Raw genomic sequence first — 16,519 nt, forward strand, 5'->3', positions numbered from 1 at the left:
GGTGATATACAGGAGAGGATGCAGGGTGATATACAGGAGAGGGTAAGAGTGATATACAGGAGAGGGTAAGAGCGATATACAGGAGAGGGTAAGAGTGATATACAGGAGAGGGTAAGAGTGATATACAGGAGAGGGCAAGAGTGATATACAGGTGAGGGTGCAGGGTGATATACAGGAGGGTGCAGGGTGATATACAGGAGAGGATGCAGGGTGATATACAGGAGAGGATGCAGAGTGATATACAGGAGAGGGTAAGAGTGATATACAGGAGAGGGTAAGAGTGATATACAGGAGAGGGTAAGTGATATACAGGAGAGGGTAAGTGATATACAGGAGAGGGCAAGAGTGATATACAGGAGAGGGCAAGAGTGATATACAGGAGAGGGTGCAGGGTGATATACAGGAGGGTGCAGGGTGATATACAGGAGAGGGTAAGAGTGATATACAGGAGAGGGTAAGTGTTATACAGGAGAGGATGCAGGGTGATATACAGGAGAGGATGCAGGGTGATACAGGAGAGGGCGTAAGTGATATACAGGAGAGGGTAAGAGTGATATATAGGAGAGGGTAAGTGTTATACAGGAGAGGATGCAGGGTGATACAGGAGGGTAAGAGCGATATACAGGAGAGGGTAAGAGTGATATACAGGAGAGGGTAAGTGCTATACAGGAGAGGATGCAGGGTGATACAGGAGAGGGTAAGAGTGCTATACAGGAGAGGATGCAGGGTGATACAGGAGAGGGTAAGAGTGATATACAGGGGGGTGCAGGGTGATTCAGTTAAGAGTGCGGCAATACTGCATAGTCAGAATGTGTGATACAGAAATGGGTAAGAGTATTATACGGGGGGATTCAAGGTGATACAATAGAGGGTAAGAGTGCTGTACAGGGGGGGTGCAGGGTGATACAGGAGAGGGTAAGTGTTATACAGGAGAGGGTGAGAGTGATATACAGGAGAGGGTGCAGGGTGATACAGGAGAGGGTAAGAGTGATATACAGGAGAGGGTAAGAGTGATATACAGGAGAGGGTAAGAGTGATATACAGGAGAGGGTAAGAGTGATATACAGGAGAGGGTAAGAGCGATATACAGGAGAGGGTGCAGGGTGATACAGGAGAGGGCGAGAGTGATATACAGGAGAGGGTGCAGGGTGATACAGGAGAGGGCGAGAGTGATATACAGGAGAGGGTGAGAGTGATATACAGGAGAGGGTGCAGGGTGATACAGGAGAGGGTGAGAGTGATATACAGGAGAGGTGAGAGTGATATACAGGAGAGGGTGCAGGGTGATACAGGAGAGGGCGAGAGTGATATACAGGAGAGGGTGCAGGGTGATACAGGAGAGGGCGAGAGTGATATACCGGAGAGGGCGAGAGTGATATACCGGAGAGGGTGCAGGGTGATACAGGAGAGGGTTAGAGTGCTATATGGGGGGGGTCGCAGAATGAGAGGGTTAGAGAGTTATAAAGGAGGAGGATGCTAGAGTTAGAGGGTGTGATACATGAGAGGGTGCAGGGTAAGGACGAAAAAAACGATTATCATGTGAAAAATTGTTATATCGTTCCAATTTAAACAATCGTTCTGTGTAATTGCAGGCAACAATCGAAAAATCGTTCGTATGACGTTGATTTTGTTAATCGCTGTCATTCCACATTCGTTTGCTCAAGTTCCACATTTGTTCACTAATCGTTTAGTATAATTGTACTTTGTTCATTGCTTTGCTGGGATCAGAAGGAGTAAACGATCATAGTAACGATTGTAGTAACGATCATAACTAACGTCCATCGTTCTGTGTAATATGGTGAACGATTTCAGGTTAATTATAAGCAATCTCGTTTGCGATCGTTAGTCGTTAATTGTTAAAAATCGTTCCGTGTAATAGGACCCTAAGAAGATGGGAGACAGGAAAGCATGGTAAGAGTATTATACATGAGAGGGTGCAGGTTAAGAAGGTGTGATACAGGAGAGGATAGAGTAAGAGGGTATGATACAGGAAAGGGTGCAGGGTAATAGGTGTGATGCAGGAGAGGATAGAGTAAGGGCCCTATTCCACGAGTAACGAGAATTGGCCGAATCGGCCTGATTCGGCCGATTATCGCTTGGTGAAATAGAGAGAACGATCAGCCGATGATTGTGTCATCGGCTGATCGTTCATTTAGGGCCAGACCTAAAATCATCGTTCCCCCACCGCGCATCACTACGGTTGAATAGCGGTGCACGGCGGCGGACCGACGATTTGAGAAGCAGCAGCAGCATACATTACCTGCAGGGCTTCGCGCGGACCCGGGGAGGAAGACAGAGCGGAGGAAAAGCCCTGACAGGTAATGTATGCTGCAAGGGCTGCAAGGACATCAGTAACGATTATTTTGCGGTCGTTACACGATCGTTTAAAATGTTCGCCGGGGTGATCATGACCATACGACACAAATACTTTTTTTTAAACCTTTTTTACGAACGACTGAAAGATTTCTAATTTTACGAACCGATTAGCGAATTATCTTTCAAATACCAATGACTTTTTTTTCGACATGCTGAAAAACTATTTTGAATGACAGTATAACGATTTCGCCTTTGCGTTCGCTCGTTTACACCAATTCCATGAAGCGATTATCGTTAACGAGCGGTTGTTGGAGCGAGTTTATGAACGATAATCGTTCCGTGGAATAGGGCCCTAAGAGGGTGTGACACATGAGAGGGTGTAAGGTAAGAAGGTGTGACACATGAGAGGGTGTAGGGTAAGAAGGTGTGATACAGGAGAGGGTAGAGTAAGAGGGTGTGACACATGAGAGGGTGTAGGGTAAGAAGGTGGGATACAGGAGAGGGTAGAGTAAGAGGGTGTGACACATGAGAGGGTGTAGGGTAAGAAGGTGGGATACAGGAGAGGGTAGAGTAAGAGGGTGTGACACATGAGAGGGTGTAGGGTAAGAAGGTGGGATACAGGAGAGGGCAGAGTAAGAGGGTGTTGGGTAAGAAGGTGTGATATGGTGCGTTTACACAGACAGATTTATTTTACAGATTTTGAAAGCCAAAGCCAGGAATGGATTTGAGAAGAGAAGAAATCTCAGTCTTTCCTTTATGACCTGTTCCCTGTTTATAGTCTCTTCCTGGTTTTGGCTTCAAAAATCTGTCAGATAAATCCCTCTGTGTAAACGCACCATAAGAAGGTGTGATACAGGAGAGGGCAGAGCAAGAGGATGTGACACATGAGAGGGTGTAAGGTAAGAAGGTGTGACACATGAGAGGGTGTAGGGTAAGAAGGTGTGATACAGGAGAGGGCAGAGCAAGAGGATGTGACACATGAGAGGGTGTAGGGTAAGAAGGTGTGATACAGGAGAGGGCAGAGCAAGAGGATGTGACACATGAGAGGGTGTAGGGTAAGAAGGTGTGATACAATAGAGGGGAGAGTAAGAGGGTGTGACACATGAGAGAGTGCAGGGTAAGAAGGTGTGATACAGGACAGGGCAGATGAGGAGGGTGTGATACATGAGAGAGTGCAGGGTAAGAAGGTGTGATACAATAGAGGGGAGAGTAAGAGGGTGTGACACATGAGAGAGTGCAGGGTAAGAAGGTGTGATACAATAGAGAGGAGAGTAAGAGGGTGTGACACATGAGAGAGTGCAGGGTAAGAAGGTGTGATACAGGACAGGGCAGATGAGGAGGGTGTGATACATGAGAGAGTGCAGGGTAAGAAGGTGTGATACAATAGAGGGGAGAGTAAGAGGGTGTGACACATGAGAGAGTGCAGGGTAAGAAGGTGTGATACAATAGAGAGGAGAGTAAGAGGGTGTGACACATGAGAGAGTGCAGGGTAAGAAGGTGTGATACAATAGAGGGGAGAGTAAGAGGGTGTGACACATGAGAGAGTGCAGGGTAAGAAGGTGTGAAACTGATGCACCTGTAATCCATTGTGTGGTTCAGCACAGAAGTGGAAGGTGATGGTTAAATCAGGGCAATGGTTTAAATGATTACTTATCCATATTTTTACAGACTTTTGGACATTACAGACATTTCTTGTGTAAAAATAACGAATTTTCACAAATTATTGGCGAGCCCATTGACTTCTGTGGGAGAATCCACACTAGGAATTGCCAGTCCTTTTATGGTTCATACTAGGGCTTGTCTTCATTTTTGTGCATTACGGATCCTTAAAATTACAGACAGTTCTGGTGTCCCACCACGGGTGTTGCTATTAGTTACACCCTTTGTAATAGCCTTTACTTATTGTAAGCAAGTGGTGATGAAGTAGTGATAAAGTTTCACCACTAAATGTTGCTGTTGTAGGTATGTGTACTTAGATGCTGCACGGCTGAAGTATGGAAAGGGTTATTGTTTATTTGTATGTCACATGGATCACATGAACACATGTCACATGAACCTATGGGAATGTCTTCTTCTTCTATCCTATCACTTTGCTTCTTGTAATGCACTCTTCACCCACTCACAGCGCACCTTTGATGCGCTGAAAATAGGAAGTCACATGGGAGACAGGAAGAACAAGTTAGTCTTATTCAGGTTCCTGTATGAGTAGGAAGCAAGACAAGACACAGCAAACAGTTTCTTCTCAGCTTACTTCACACAACACTATGCAGTATTAAATTCCTACAGGAGAGGACAAGTCAGAGATCACCTTAACCCATGCTGTGGACTAGGAGAGTCACAGTGTAGGCCAGTAGCCACTAAAGCCAAAGCAAGCTAGGAACTGATCCGGATAGAGCAAAGTTGCTAAGAGCCTAGGAACATTATCTCGCAGAGCGGTTGTCAGCAGAAAATCCTCAGCATTCCGCTCATCCCAGGTAACAAGGTCTGGGGCCTTGTGTCACCCACTAGGACAGGTCCCCCGACACTGGTAGGGAATTAGTTGGTGTGAAGACCCAAAGATCAAAACACGGGCACAAGTATTCTCTTCTTCTTCTAAGTATTTTTCTACCTCATCCTCCAACATCCCGGCAGAGCATAGTACTATTTGGGTTGGGACTCTTATGACATACTCCTCTCTGCTACCCTGCCTCTTTGTATCTCTCACCACGGTACTCGCTGTATCCCTATCACAGATCTGGTTGCTGTATTGTCAAGTGTCTTATCAAGCGATTTGTTGAGTGTATTGTACCCTGGCAAGGGAAAGCTGTAGAACTTGCTGCACACAAGTACATTCCAAAGTAAAAAGAGAATATTTATGGTAAAGAGACTCTGTGATTCTTCACCCCATGCCAACACAGGGTACACTACATCATTGGGACATTTCCCCTTTCTGTGGGTGGTGGTGCCAATTGTCCGGGAGGGTCACTACACCACTCCGGTTCACCGTGATATCATCCCAAGGGACCCCGTAGCAGCCCTGCAGGTCACTGACCACAGGGGAACAAGGTACAACCGTCCCTTTAAACTAAAAGCAGGTGTGCCACCATACCTGTGTGCCCAACCGGCACTGGCGTCACGACACAACATCACTGGGTCCGGCTGTATCCCGGCCAACCACCATAGAACTGGCGTCACACCTCACCACCACCGTATGGCCGTACCTCCACACCGGGGGTCACCACACAGTTTGAACAGCCTCATCAAAATCAGTGGGCCTTAAGTTTGTCCATAATTGTGGATCTGCTATTACAGACAGACTTATGTAATGTGTGAATGTAGTCTAAGAAGGCCTGATACAGAAGAGGGTTCAGACTAATAAGGTGTAAAACAGGATAGGCTACAGAGTAAGAAGGGGTGATAGAGGAGAGGGTACAGAGAAAGAAGGTGTGATACAGGAGAGGGTACAGAGTAAGAAGGTGATAGAGGAGAGGGTACAGAGAAAGAAGGTGTGATACAGGAGAGGGTACAGAGTAAGAAGGTGATAGAGGAGAGGGTACAGAGAAAGAAGGTGTGATACAGGAGAGGGTACAGAGTAAGAAGGTGATAGAGGAGAGGGTACAGAGAAAGAAGGTGTGATACAGGAGAGGGTACAGAGTAAGAAGGTGTGATAAAGGAGAGGGTACAGAGAAAGAAGGTGTGATACAGGAGAGGGGCAGAGTAAGAAGGTGATAGAGGAGAGGGTACAGAGAAAGAAGGTGTGATACAGGAGAGGGTACAGAGTAAGAAGGTGATAGAGGAGAGGGTACAGAGAAAGAAGGTGTGATACAGGAGAGGGTACAGAGTAAGAAGGTGTGATAAAGGAGAGGGTACAGAGAAAGAAGGTGTGATACAGGAGAGGGGCAGAGTAAGAAGGTGATAGAGGAGAGGGTACAGAGAAAGAAGGTGATAGAGGAGAGGGTACAGAGAAAGAAGGTGTGATACAGGAGAGGGTACAGAGAAAGAAGGTGTGATAAAGGAGAGGGTACAGAGAAAGAAGGTGTGATACAGGAGAGGGTACAGAGAAAGAAGGGGTGATACAGGAGAGGGTACAGAGAAAGAAGGTGTGATACAGGAGAGGGTACAGAGTAAGAAGGTGATAGAGGAGAGGGTACAGAGAAAGAAGGTGTGATACAGGAGAGGGTACAGAGAAAGAAGGTGTGATACAGGAGAGGGTACAGAGAAAGAAGGTGTGATACAGGAGAGGGTACAGAGAAAGAAGGTGATAGAGGAGAGGGTACAGAGAAAGAAGGGGTAATACAGGAGAGGGTACAGAGAAAGAAGGTGTGATACAGGAGAGGGTACAGAGAAAGAAGGTGTGATACAGGAGAGGGGCAGAGTAAGAAGGTGATAGAGGAGAGGGTACAGAGAAAGAAGGTGTGATACAGGAGAGGGTACAGAGAAAGAAGGTGTGATACAGGAGAGGGTACAGAGAAAGAAGGTGTGATACAGGAGAGGGTACAGAGAAAGAAGGTGATAGAGGAGAGGGTACAGAGAAAGAAGGTGTGATACAGGAGAGGGGCAGAGTAAGAAGGTGATAGAGGAGAGGGTACAGAGAAAGAAGGTGTGATACAGGAGAAGGTACAGAGAAAGAAGGTGTGATACAGGAGAGGGTACAGAGAAAGAAGGTGTGATACAGGAGAGGGTACAGAGAAAGAAGGTGATAGAGGAGAGGGTACAGAGAAAGAAGGTGTGATACAGGAGAGGGTACAGAGTAAGAAGGTGATAGAGGAGAGGGTACAGAGAAAGAAGGGGTAATACAGGAGAGGGTACAGAGAAAGAAGGTGTGATACAGGAGAGGGTACAGAGAAAGAAGGTGTGATACAGGAGAGGGGCAGAGTAAGAAGGTGATAGAGGAGAGGGTACAGAGAAAGAAGGTGTGATACAGGAGAGGGTACAGAGAAAGAAGGTGTGATACAGGAGAGGGTACAGAGAAAGAAGGTGATAGAGGAGAGGGTACAGAGAAAGAAGGGGTAATACAGGAGAGGGTACAGAGAAAGAAGGTGTGATACAGGAGAGGGTACAGAGAAAGAAGGGGTGATAGAGGAGAGGGTACAGAGAAAGAAGGTGTGATACAGGAGAGGGGCAGAGTAAGAAGGTGATAGAGGAGAGGGTACAGAGAAAGAAGGTGTGATACAGGAGAGGGTACAGAGTAAGAAGGTGATAGAGGAGAGGGTACAGAGAAAGAAGGTGTGATACAGGAGAGGGTACAGAGTAAGAAGGTGATAGAGGAGAGGGTACAGAGAAAGAAGGTGATAGAGGAGAGGGTACAGAGAAAGAAGGGGTGATACAGGAGAGGGTACAGAGTAAAAAGGTGTGATAAAGGAGAGGGTACAGAGAAAGAAGGTGTGTACAGGAGAGGGGGCAGAGAAAGAAGGTGATAGAGGAGAGGGTACAGAGAAAGAAGGTGTGATACAGGAGAGGGTACAGAGAAAGAAGGTGTGATACAGGAGAGGGGGCAGAGTAAGAAGGCGTGATAAAGGAGAGGGTACAAAATAGGAAAGGGTGATAGAGGGTACAGAGTAAGACAGTGTGACACAGGAGAAGGTACAAAGTAAGAGGGTGTGATAGAGCACAGTGTACAGAGTATGTGATAGAGGAGAGGGTACAGAGTAAGAGGGTGTGATAGAGCACAGTGTACAGAGTATGTGATAGAGGACAGGGTACAGAGTAAGAGGGTGTGATAGAGGACAGGGTACAGAGTAAGAGGGTGTGATAGAGCACAGTGTACAGAGTATGTGATAGAGGACAGGGTACAGAGTAAGAGGGTGTGATAGAGAACAGGGTACAGAGTAAGAGGGTGTGATAGAGGACAGGGTACAGAGTAAGAGGTTGTGATAGAGGACAGGGTACAGAGTAAGAGGGTGTGATAGAGGACAGGGTACAGAGTAAGAGGGTGTGATAGAGGACAGGGTACAGAGTAAGAGGGTGTGATAGAGAACAGGGTACAGAGTAAGAGGGTGTGATAGAGGACAGGGTACAGAGTAAGAGGTTGTGATAGAGGACAGGGTACAGAGTAAGAGGGTGTGATAGAGAACAGGGTACAGAGTAAGAGGGTGTGATAGAGGACAGGGTACAGAGTAAGAGGGTGTGATAGAGGACAGGGTACAGAGTAAGAGGGTGTGATAGAGAACAGGGTACAGAGTAAGAAGGTGTGATATTTATTTTGATTTTCAGGATGAGCGGTACGTGACTCCGTCTTCCATCTTGGTTTCTTGGTTAGACTCACAATTAACCGTTGTGTGATCTGACTCTACCACTCCGTTTCGTCAGTCCTGATTGTCTTCAGATCCTGGTGTTGTCTCTTATGTGGTCTTTTTATCCCAGAAGACCATTGTTTTTTCTCTCAGAGTCTCGTTTTTGTTTTGTTTGTTTTTTGCAGTAAAACTGTGAATGTGGAGTAAAAGGGTGTGGCCATCTTCACAAGTGTGCAAGTCTTTGTGTCTCCATGGCTACAGACTACATACAGTCACCGTGTAGTCTGATCCAGCTGTTGCCTTCCCCTTCCATAACTTCATCCTTATTTTAAAGAGCCTACTGAGATGTTTCTTATTCCTTGGATCATGCCTCAGAGTTTTCCTAGTTTGTGGACAGTGAGTTCCTTCCCCTTGGCAGATGGTGTCCCCCCATTGTTGACCTTTGGTGATATATGGCTGGTCTCCGCAGACAGCTATGTCAGGTGCTGGCAGCATATTGTGTGCACACCAGTAAATCACAATGCAGATAAAAGGGAGGCCCTGTGCTCCAGGTCGTGGACCCGTCTCCTGCACTGCAGGATGATTTAGCACTTTGCACACTTAGCACATGTGGCAGCTCTTCATCTGTCAGTCAGCGTGGCTCTAATGCGTGTTCTTATATGTGTGTGAGGCCATTGTGGTGTAATGCTGATAATGAGAGAACATGTAATGTCTGTACTCTCCTACACAGTCCCTACACTGGCTTCACTCTAGCACAGTCCCTACTCAAGGCACTACCACTATACCTGCACCCTATGGCACTGCCACTATACCTGCATCCACTGACACTATACCTGCACCCTATGGCACTGCCACTATACCTGCATCCACTGACACTGACCCTATACCTACATCCACTGGCACTGCCACTATACCTTCACCCTCTCTCACTGCAACTATACCTGCATCCACTGACACTGCCACTATACCTGCACCCTATGGCACTGCCAGTATACCTGCATCCACTGACACTGCCACTATACCTGCACCCTATGGCACTGCCAGTATACCTGCATCCGCTGCCACTATACCTGCACCCTCTGGCACTGCCACTATACCTGCATTCACTGGCACTGCCACTATACCTGCATCCACTGGCACTGCCACTATACCTGCATCCACTAACACTGCCACTATACCTGCATTCACTGGCACTGCCACTATACCTGCACCCTATGGCACTGCCACTATACCTGCATCCACTGCCACTATACCTGCACCCTATGGCACTACCACTATACCTGCATCCACTGCCACTATACCTGCACCCTATGGCACTGCCACTATACCTGCACCCTATGGCACTGCCACTATACCTGCATCCACTGCCACTATACCTGCATCCACTGGCACTGCCACTATACCTGCATCTACTGGCACTGCCACTATACCTTCACCCTCTGGCACTGCCACTATACCGGCATCCACTGACTCTGCTGCTATACCTGCATCCACTGCCACTATACCTGCGTCCACTGGCACTGCCACGACTCTGCACCCTCTGGCACTGCCACTATACCTGCGTCCACTGGCATTGCCACTATACCTGCATCTAATGGCACTGCCCCGATTCTGCACCCTCTGGCACTGCCACTATACCTGCACCCTCTGGCACTGCCACTATACCTGCACCCTCTAGCACTGCCACTATACCTGCACTCGCTGGCACTGCCAGTATACCTGCATCCACTGCCACTACACCTGCATCCACTGATGCTGCCACTATACCTGCATCCACTGCCACTATACCTGCATCCACTGGCACTTCCACTATACCTGCATCCACTGCCACTATACCTGCATCCACTGGCACTGCCACTATACCTGCATCCACTGGCACTGCCACTATACCTGCACCCTCTGGCACTACCACTATACCTGCACCCTCTGGCACTGCCACTATACCTGCACCCTCTGGCACTGCCACTATACCTGCATCCACTGGCACTGCCACTATACCTGCACCCTCTGGCACTACCACTATACCTGCACCCTCTGGCACTGCCACTATACCTGCACCCTCTGGCACTGCCACTATACCTGCATCCACTGACACTGCCACTACACCTGCACCACTGGCACTGCCACTATACCTGCATGCTCTAGCACTGCCACTATATCTGCATCCACTGACACTATACCTGCATCTACTACCAATCTACCTGCATTTACTGCCACTATACCTGCATCCACTGAAACTACCACTATAAGTGAATTCACTGCCACTATACCTTCACCCTCTGGCACTGCCACTATACCGGCATCCACTGACACAATACCTGCATCTACTAACACTACCACTATACATTCATCCACTGACACTGCCACTATAGCTGCATCCACTACCACTATACCTGCATCCACTGACACTATACCTGCATCCACCAACATTACCACTATACCTGCATCCACTGAAACTACCACTATACCTGAATTCACTGCCACTGCCACTATACCTTCACCCTCTGGCACTGCCACTATACCGGCATCCACTGGCACTGCCACTATACCTGCATCCACTGACGCTGCTACTATACCTGTACCCTCTGGCACTGCCACTATACCTGTACCCTCTGGCACTGCTACTATACCTGTACCCTCTGGCACTGCCACTATACCTGTACCCTCTGGCACTGCTACTATACCTGTACCCTCTGGCACTGCCACTATACCTGTACCCTCTGGCACTGCCACTATACCTGTACCCTCTGGCATTGCCAATATACCTGCACCGTCTGGCACTGCCACATAATACACAAACAAAGGGAAAAGATCACCCCTCTGAATAGACCAGACTTACCCAAACCCAAGGACATACAACAAAGAAGTCCAAGAATTGCTTTTGTCTCCACCTACGGTACATATAGCAAAAACATTGCTAGTGGGGCACACTATCCAGGGCTTATCCACAGATCCCAGAATTTTGTATTCCACCCATTATGGCCTATCGACACCCTCAGAATCTGAGGGACAAACTAGTTAGAGCAGATCTGGGCCCAGACCTCACCACAACCTCCAGACAGACGTATTTAACCAAACCAAAGACCGGTTGTTTTCCGTGTCTAAAGGCCCTATTCCACGGAACGATTATCGTCCGTATTCGGCCAATATCGGCCGCTACGGACGATAATCGTCCCGTGGAATAGAGTGCAACGATCATCCTACATCGTTCATGTCGGCTGATCGTTGCAGTCGCTTGTTTTTCAACATGTTGAAAAACAAGCGACTGATACAGCAACGATCTGCTGCTGTCGCTCCGTTGAATAGGAGCGTCGGCAGCAGACGCTGCTGTATCCTATGGGCTGCCCGAAAGATCTAGCGATCACCCGGGCAGCCCCCCTACAGCTCCCCGCCGCCCCCTCCCGCACTCACCCGCTCGCTGCAGCCGCGTTGAATAGTGGCGGCAGCGAGCGGGGAACGAGGAGCGCTGAGAGCGCTCGTTTGCTCCTCTGACGACTCGTGTAATAGGCCCTTAAGCTGCAGTCACTGTAATCAGATGCTGAAGGGTGAATCCTTTACACATCCCAGGACAGGCCGCTCCTTTCCTATCAAACATTGTATTACCTGCAGAACAGAATACGTTGTATATGTGCTACAATGTCCCTGCAGCATGCTGTATGTGGGGGAGACTACTGGAGAATGCAGAATCGTTTTTAGCGAACGATAACATATAACGTGAACGATATATGTAGTGTAACGATTATTTTGCGGTCGTTACATGGTCGTTTAAAACCTTCGCCGGGGTGATCATGACCATACGACACACCTACTTTTTTTAAACCTTTTTAAGAACGACCGAAAGATTTCTAATTTTACGAACCGATTAGCGAATTATTTTTCAAAGACCAACGACTTTATTTCGACATGCTGAAAAACAATTTTGAACGACAGTATAACGATTTCGCCTTTGTCGTTCGCTCGTTTACACCAATTCCACTAACCGATTATCGTTAACGAGCGGTCGTTGGAGCGAGTTTATGAACGATAATCGTTCCGTGGAATTGGGCCTTAACCTGGGATTGTAATCTGGCCTTTTAGTATTGCATATTGCTGCCCTTCCCCCACACCTGCGGTACACCTGAGCTCTGTGATTCAGCCATTTATAGTGGATCCTGTGTATTTTAGAATGGTATCAATAAAGATTTATACTTTTTAATATGGATCTTCACAACTTTTTGGTGCAGTTAGGGTGTCCTACTTATGGACATAATCAATGGATAGTAATGTACTGTGATTTTTCTATTACTTTATATTTTTGTCACCTTCGACTTATTTGTATACTTACCCTATGGAAGGTGTCTATATAGATCTAGAATTATAGGAAGGATTCTTAACTGTAACAGCACATTATGGAGCAGTCACACTTTACAGTAAGGGCAGAGACATTGTGGTCTGCAGTCACACTATGTCAGGTATCTACGTACATCTAGAATTATAGGAATGATTCTTTACTGTTAGGGCTTATTCCCACATCCCCTACAGACGGGGACGCCCTTTAGTGGATTCTTTCCCCGTCATGTATCAGTATATTACTGGGAGCAGGGAAGGTGTTTGAATTTTCACAACACTGAAATCACACAGCCACGTGTCTGCTTCATTACCGTGCTGCGAAGATTCAAACACTTTCCCTGCTCCCAGTAATACTGATACATGATGCCGGGTGGTAAAAGAGTCCACTACAGGGATTCCCCATCCGCAGCGTCTGTGGAATACGGGACATGGGAATAAGCCCTAAAAGCACATTGGGGATGTCCACTGTAGAATTAAGGTCCCCATTAGAGATGAGGGAACCTGGAGCAGCTCGAGTCGATCCGAACCTGAACGTTCGGCATGTGATTAGCGGTGGCTGCTGAAGTTGGATAAAGCCCTAAGGCTATGTGGAAATCATGGATATAGTCATTGGCTGTATCCATGTTTTCCAGACAACCTTAGAGCTTTATCCAAGTTCAGCAGCCCCAGGTAATCACATGCCGATCGTTTGGGTTCGGATCGACTCGAACCCGAACCTGGTTCCCTCATCTCTAGTCCCCATTTTTGTCATTTCTCATTTCTCATTTCTCATTTCAGTCACTCCCTTTTTGCATTATGACTTCTCTACACAGGTGTAAAGGGTACGTTTTGCAGTTATCATTACTGTGGTGGTTTTTCATAAGGAACGATTAGCGACCATATGTCGACGCAAAACGATCGTGCATAACAGCAATCGGTAAAGTAATAACCTCAGAATTGTTTGCTACTAGTTTTCATTAGCGATGGTTTGTTATTGCGAATCTTTACATGATAATCGCTATGTGTAATACGGCCTTTAGACGTCTGGACCCGCTACTTGCTCTTGGTTCAGCCCCCCCAAATGATGTGATGATGATGTGAGAAAATCCCCACCCTTTGTTCTGGGAAAGATAAGCCGCAGCCAGAGCTCTGTGTTACCTCTCCCCATAGAGAACACCAGAACGCTCAGCCATGCTGAACATTCCTGTGTACGGGGAGGACTGGCGGCAGGTGGGAGACATAACTGATCGCTGAATGGATGTATAGAGCTGCAGTCACACTATGCGAAGCACCTCTAGAGATCTGTCTCTTATGTCCTCATAGTTAGGAAGCCTTCCTATGAGTCTTTGCTGTAAGAACGCTATAGCTATACTATACACTGTAGCCACACTGAGGGGTGATCAGGGTAATATTCTGTTCATGGTCAGACCTGTGATCTGCAAAACAGTTATGGAAAAGATTTTTCAATGTAAGAGCGCATTATAGAGCTCCAGCGTGGGAGCAGTCATGCTTTCCTGTACTGACACTGTGGCTGCAGACACACAATGGAAGGTGTCTAGAGAAGTCTGAACTCGAAAGAAGCAAGTCAGACTAAGGACCCTATTACACGGGGCAATTACTGTGCAAAAAACTGTTATCTTTTTTAATGCAAGCAATAATCTTCATATATGTATGCAGGCAACAATCAAACGATTAACCGGAAGCTGTTCGTGTGGCGTTCATCACATCTTTTGGGCTGACCCTAAAACCATTGTTAATTGTTGGCTAATCTTTCGGGGTATGTACACAATGAATGATAACTGAGGATAGGACAGCTGCAAGAACAATTTCAACTAACAACTATTGTTCCATGTATTTTGGTGAACAATTTTAGTTAATTTGCAATAGTGCTCATTTGTAACTGTTTATCTTTAATCGGAGAAAGCAAAAAATTGCCGCATCTAATAGGATCCTAAGTGTAGGGAGTAAAGACAGATGGAAGGCCTTCAGAGATGATGATGTGGGTGCTGAAGCCAGGAATTAAGGAGGAGGAGACAGAGGCACTGATAACGTGAGAAGACATTGGGCTGAGATATTGATGAGGAGATGGCCTGAGGACACAGTCCCACACATCTGTGTAACAGGCCTATAACATTGTCACGCCACAGCCCTCAGATGTGTCTGCACACGGAAAGCCATCGGGATTCTGGCATCTATCAGCATACCGGGACAGTATACATAACATATAACTAACGTGTGGATATGTGTACGTGCACTGTTACATGTATACTGACTGACATAGACTGCACTGTTACATGTATACTGACTGACATAGACTGCTCTGTTACATGTATACTGACTGACATAGACTGCACTGTTACATGTATACTGACTGACATAGACTGCTCTGTTATATGTATACTAACTGACATAGACTGCACTGTTATATGTATACTGACTGACATAGACTGCACTGTTATATGTATACTGACTGACATAGACTGCACTGTTACATGTATACTGACTGACATAGACTGCACTGTTATATGTATACTGACTGACATAGACTGCACTGTTACATGTATACTGACTGACATAGACTGCACTGTTATATGTATACTGACTGACATAGACTGCACTGTTACATGTATACTGACTGACACACTGCACTGTTACATGTATACTGACTGACACACTGCACTGTTACATGTATACTGACTGACATAGACTGCTCTGTTATATGTATACTGACTGACATAGACTGCACTGTTATATGTATACTGACTGACATAGACTGCACTGTTACATGTATACTGACTGACATAGACTGCTCTGTTATATGTATACTGACTGACATAGACTGCAGTTACATGCATACTGACTGACATAGACTGCACTGTTACATGTATACTGACTGACATAGACTGCATTGTTACATGTATACTGACTGACATAGACTGCACTGTTACATGCATACTGACTTAGACTGCACTGTTACATGTATACTGACTGACATAGACTGCACTGTTACATGTATACTGACTGACATAGACTGCATTGTTACATGTATACTGACTGACATAGACTGCACTGTTACATGTATACTGACTGACATAGACTGCACTGTTACATGTATACTGACTGACATAGACTGCACTGTTAGGTGGACAGCCATAGTACAAAGGCTTCACACAAAGGCCAATGGCTGGAATCGTGTATGTCCGCACCTCATGGCTGATGTGATCAGGTACAACATGAGTCCAGTGATATATTCAGCTCTGCTCATTCTGTATTCTAGATCTTCCAGCATGAGATTGTTACGTGTCATTACTCCCCCCACATCAGGTTCTTACATTAGGGCGCTGTGTGGAATTTGTGTGGAACGCTATAATTATACATGTCAGGATCTTGGGATTTTGCCTGTTTTTGCATGGAATTTAGGTCAAGCAGCCCTGACAGTAGGTCCCGAACACATGGAAAGAGATCAGTGTCTCTGGTGACCCACTCCTCAGTGGTGATATATAGAGACCCCATCCATCCAGGTAAGGAGACCCCCTGCCAGGCTTCTAGCACAGAGACCCCATCCATCCAAGTAAGGAGACCCCCTGCCAGGCTTATAGTGCACAGTCCCCATCAATCCAAGTAAGGAGACCCCCTGCCAGGTTTATAACGCAGAGACCCCATCCATCCAGGTAAGGAGACCC

The 16,519-nt window shown here is 46.7% G+C and overlaps 1 protein-coding gene across 5 annotated transcripts in view; it reads left to right on the forward strand.

Annotated features, from left to right (window-relative positions):
• Window positions 1-16,519, forward strand: part of LOXL3 (lysyl oxidase like 3) — an 86,470-nt gene that overhangs the window by 18,434 nt on the left and 51,517 nt on the right. The window contains exon 1 of one of the 5 annotated variants that reach the window (XM_069977052.1): window positions 16,335-16,357. The exons of the other annotated variants lie outside the window; for them this stretch is intronic. The gene's annotated coding sequence lies outside the window, so the exon portion shown is untranslated. Of the gene's footprint in view, window positions 1-16,334; window positions 16,358-16,519 lie in introns of those variants that run through there. 5 annotated transcript variants of the gene reach the window in all.

Source organism: Dendropsophus ebraccatus, chromosome 7 (assembly GCF_027789765.1).
Source record: "Dendropsophus ebraccatus isolate aDenEbr1 chromosome 7, aDenEbr1.pat, whole genome shotgun sequence".
Lineage (NCBI taxonomy): Eukaryota > Metazoa > Chordata > Amphibia > Anura > Hylidae > Dendropsophus > Dendropsophus ebraccatus.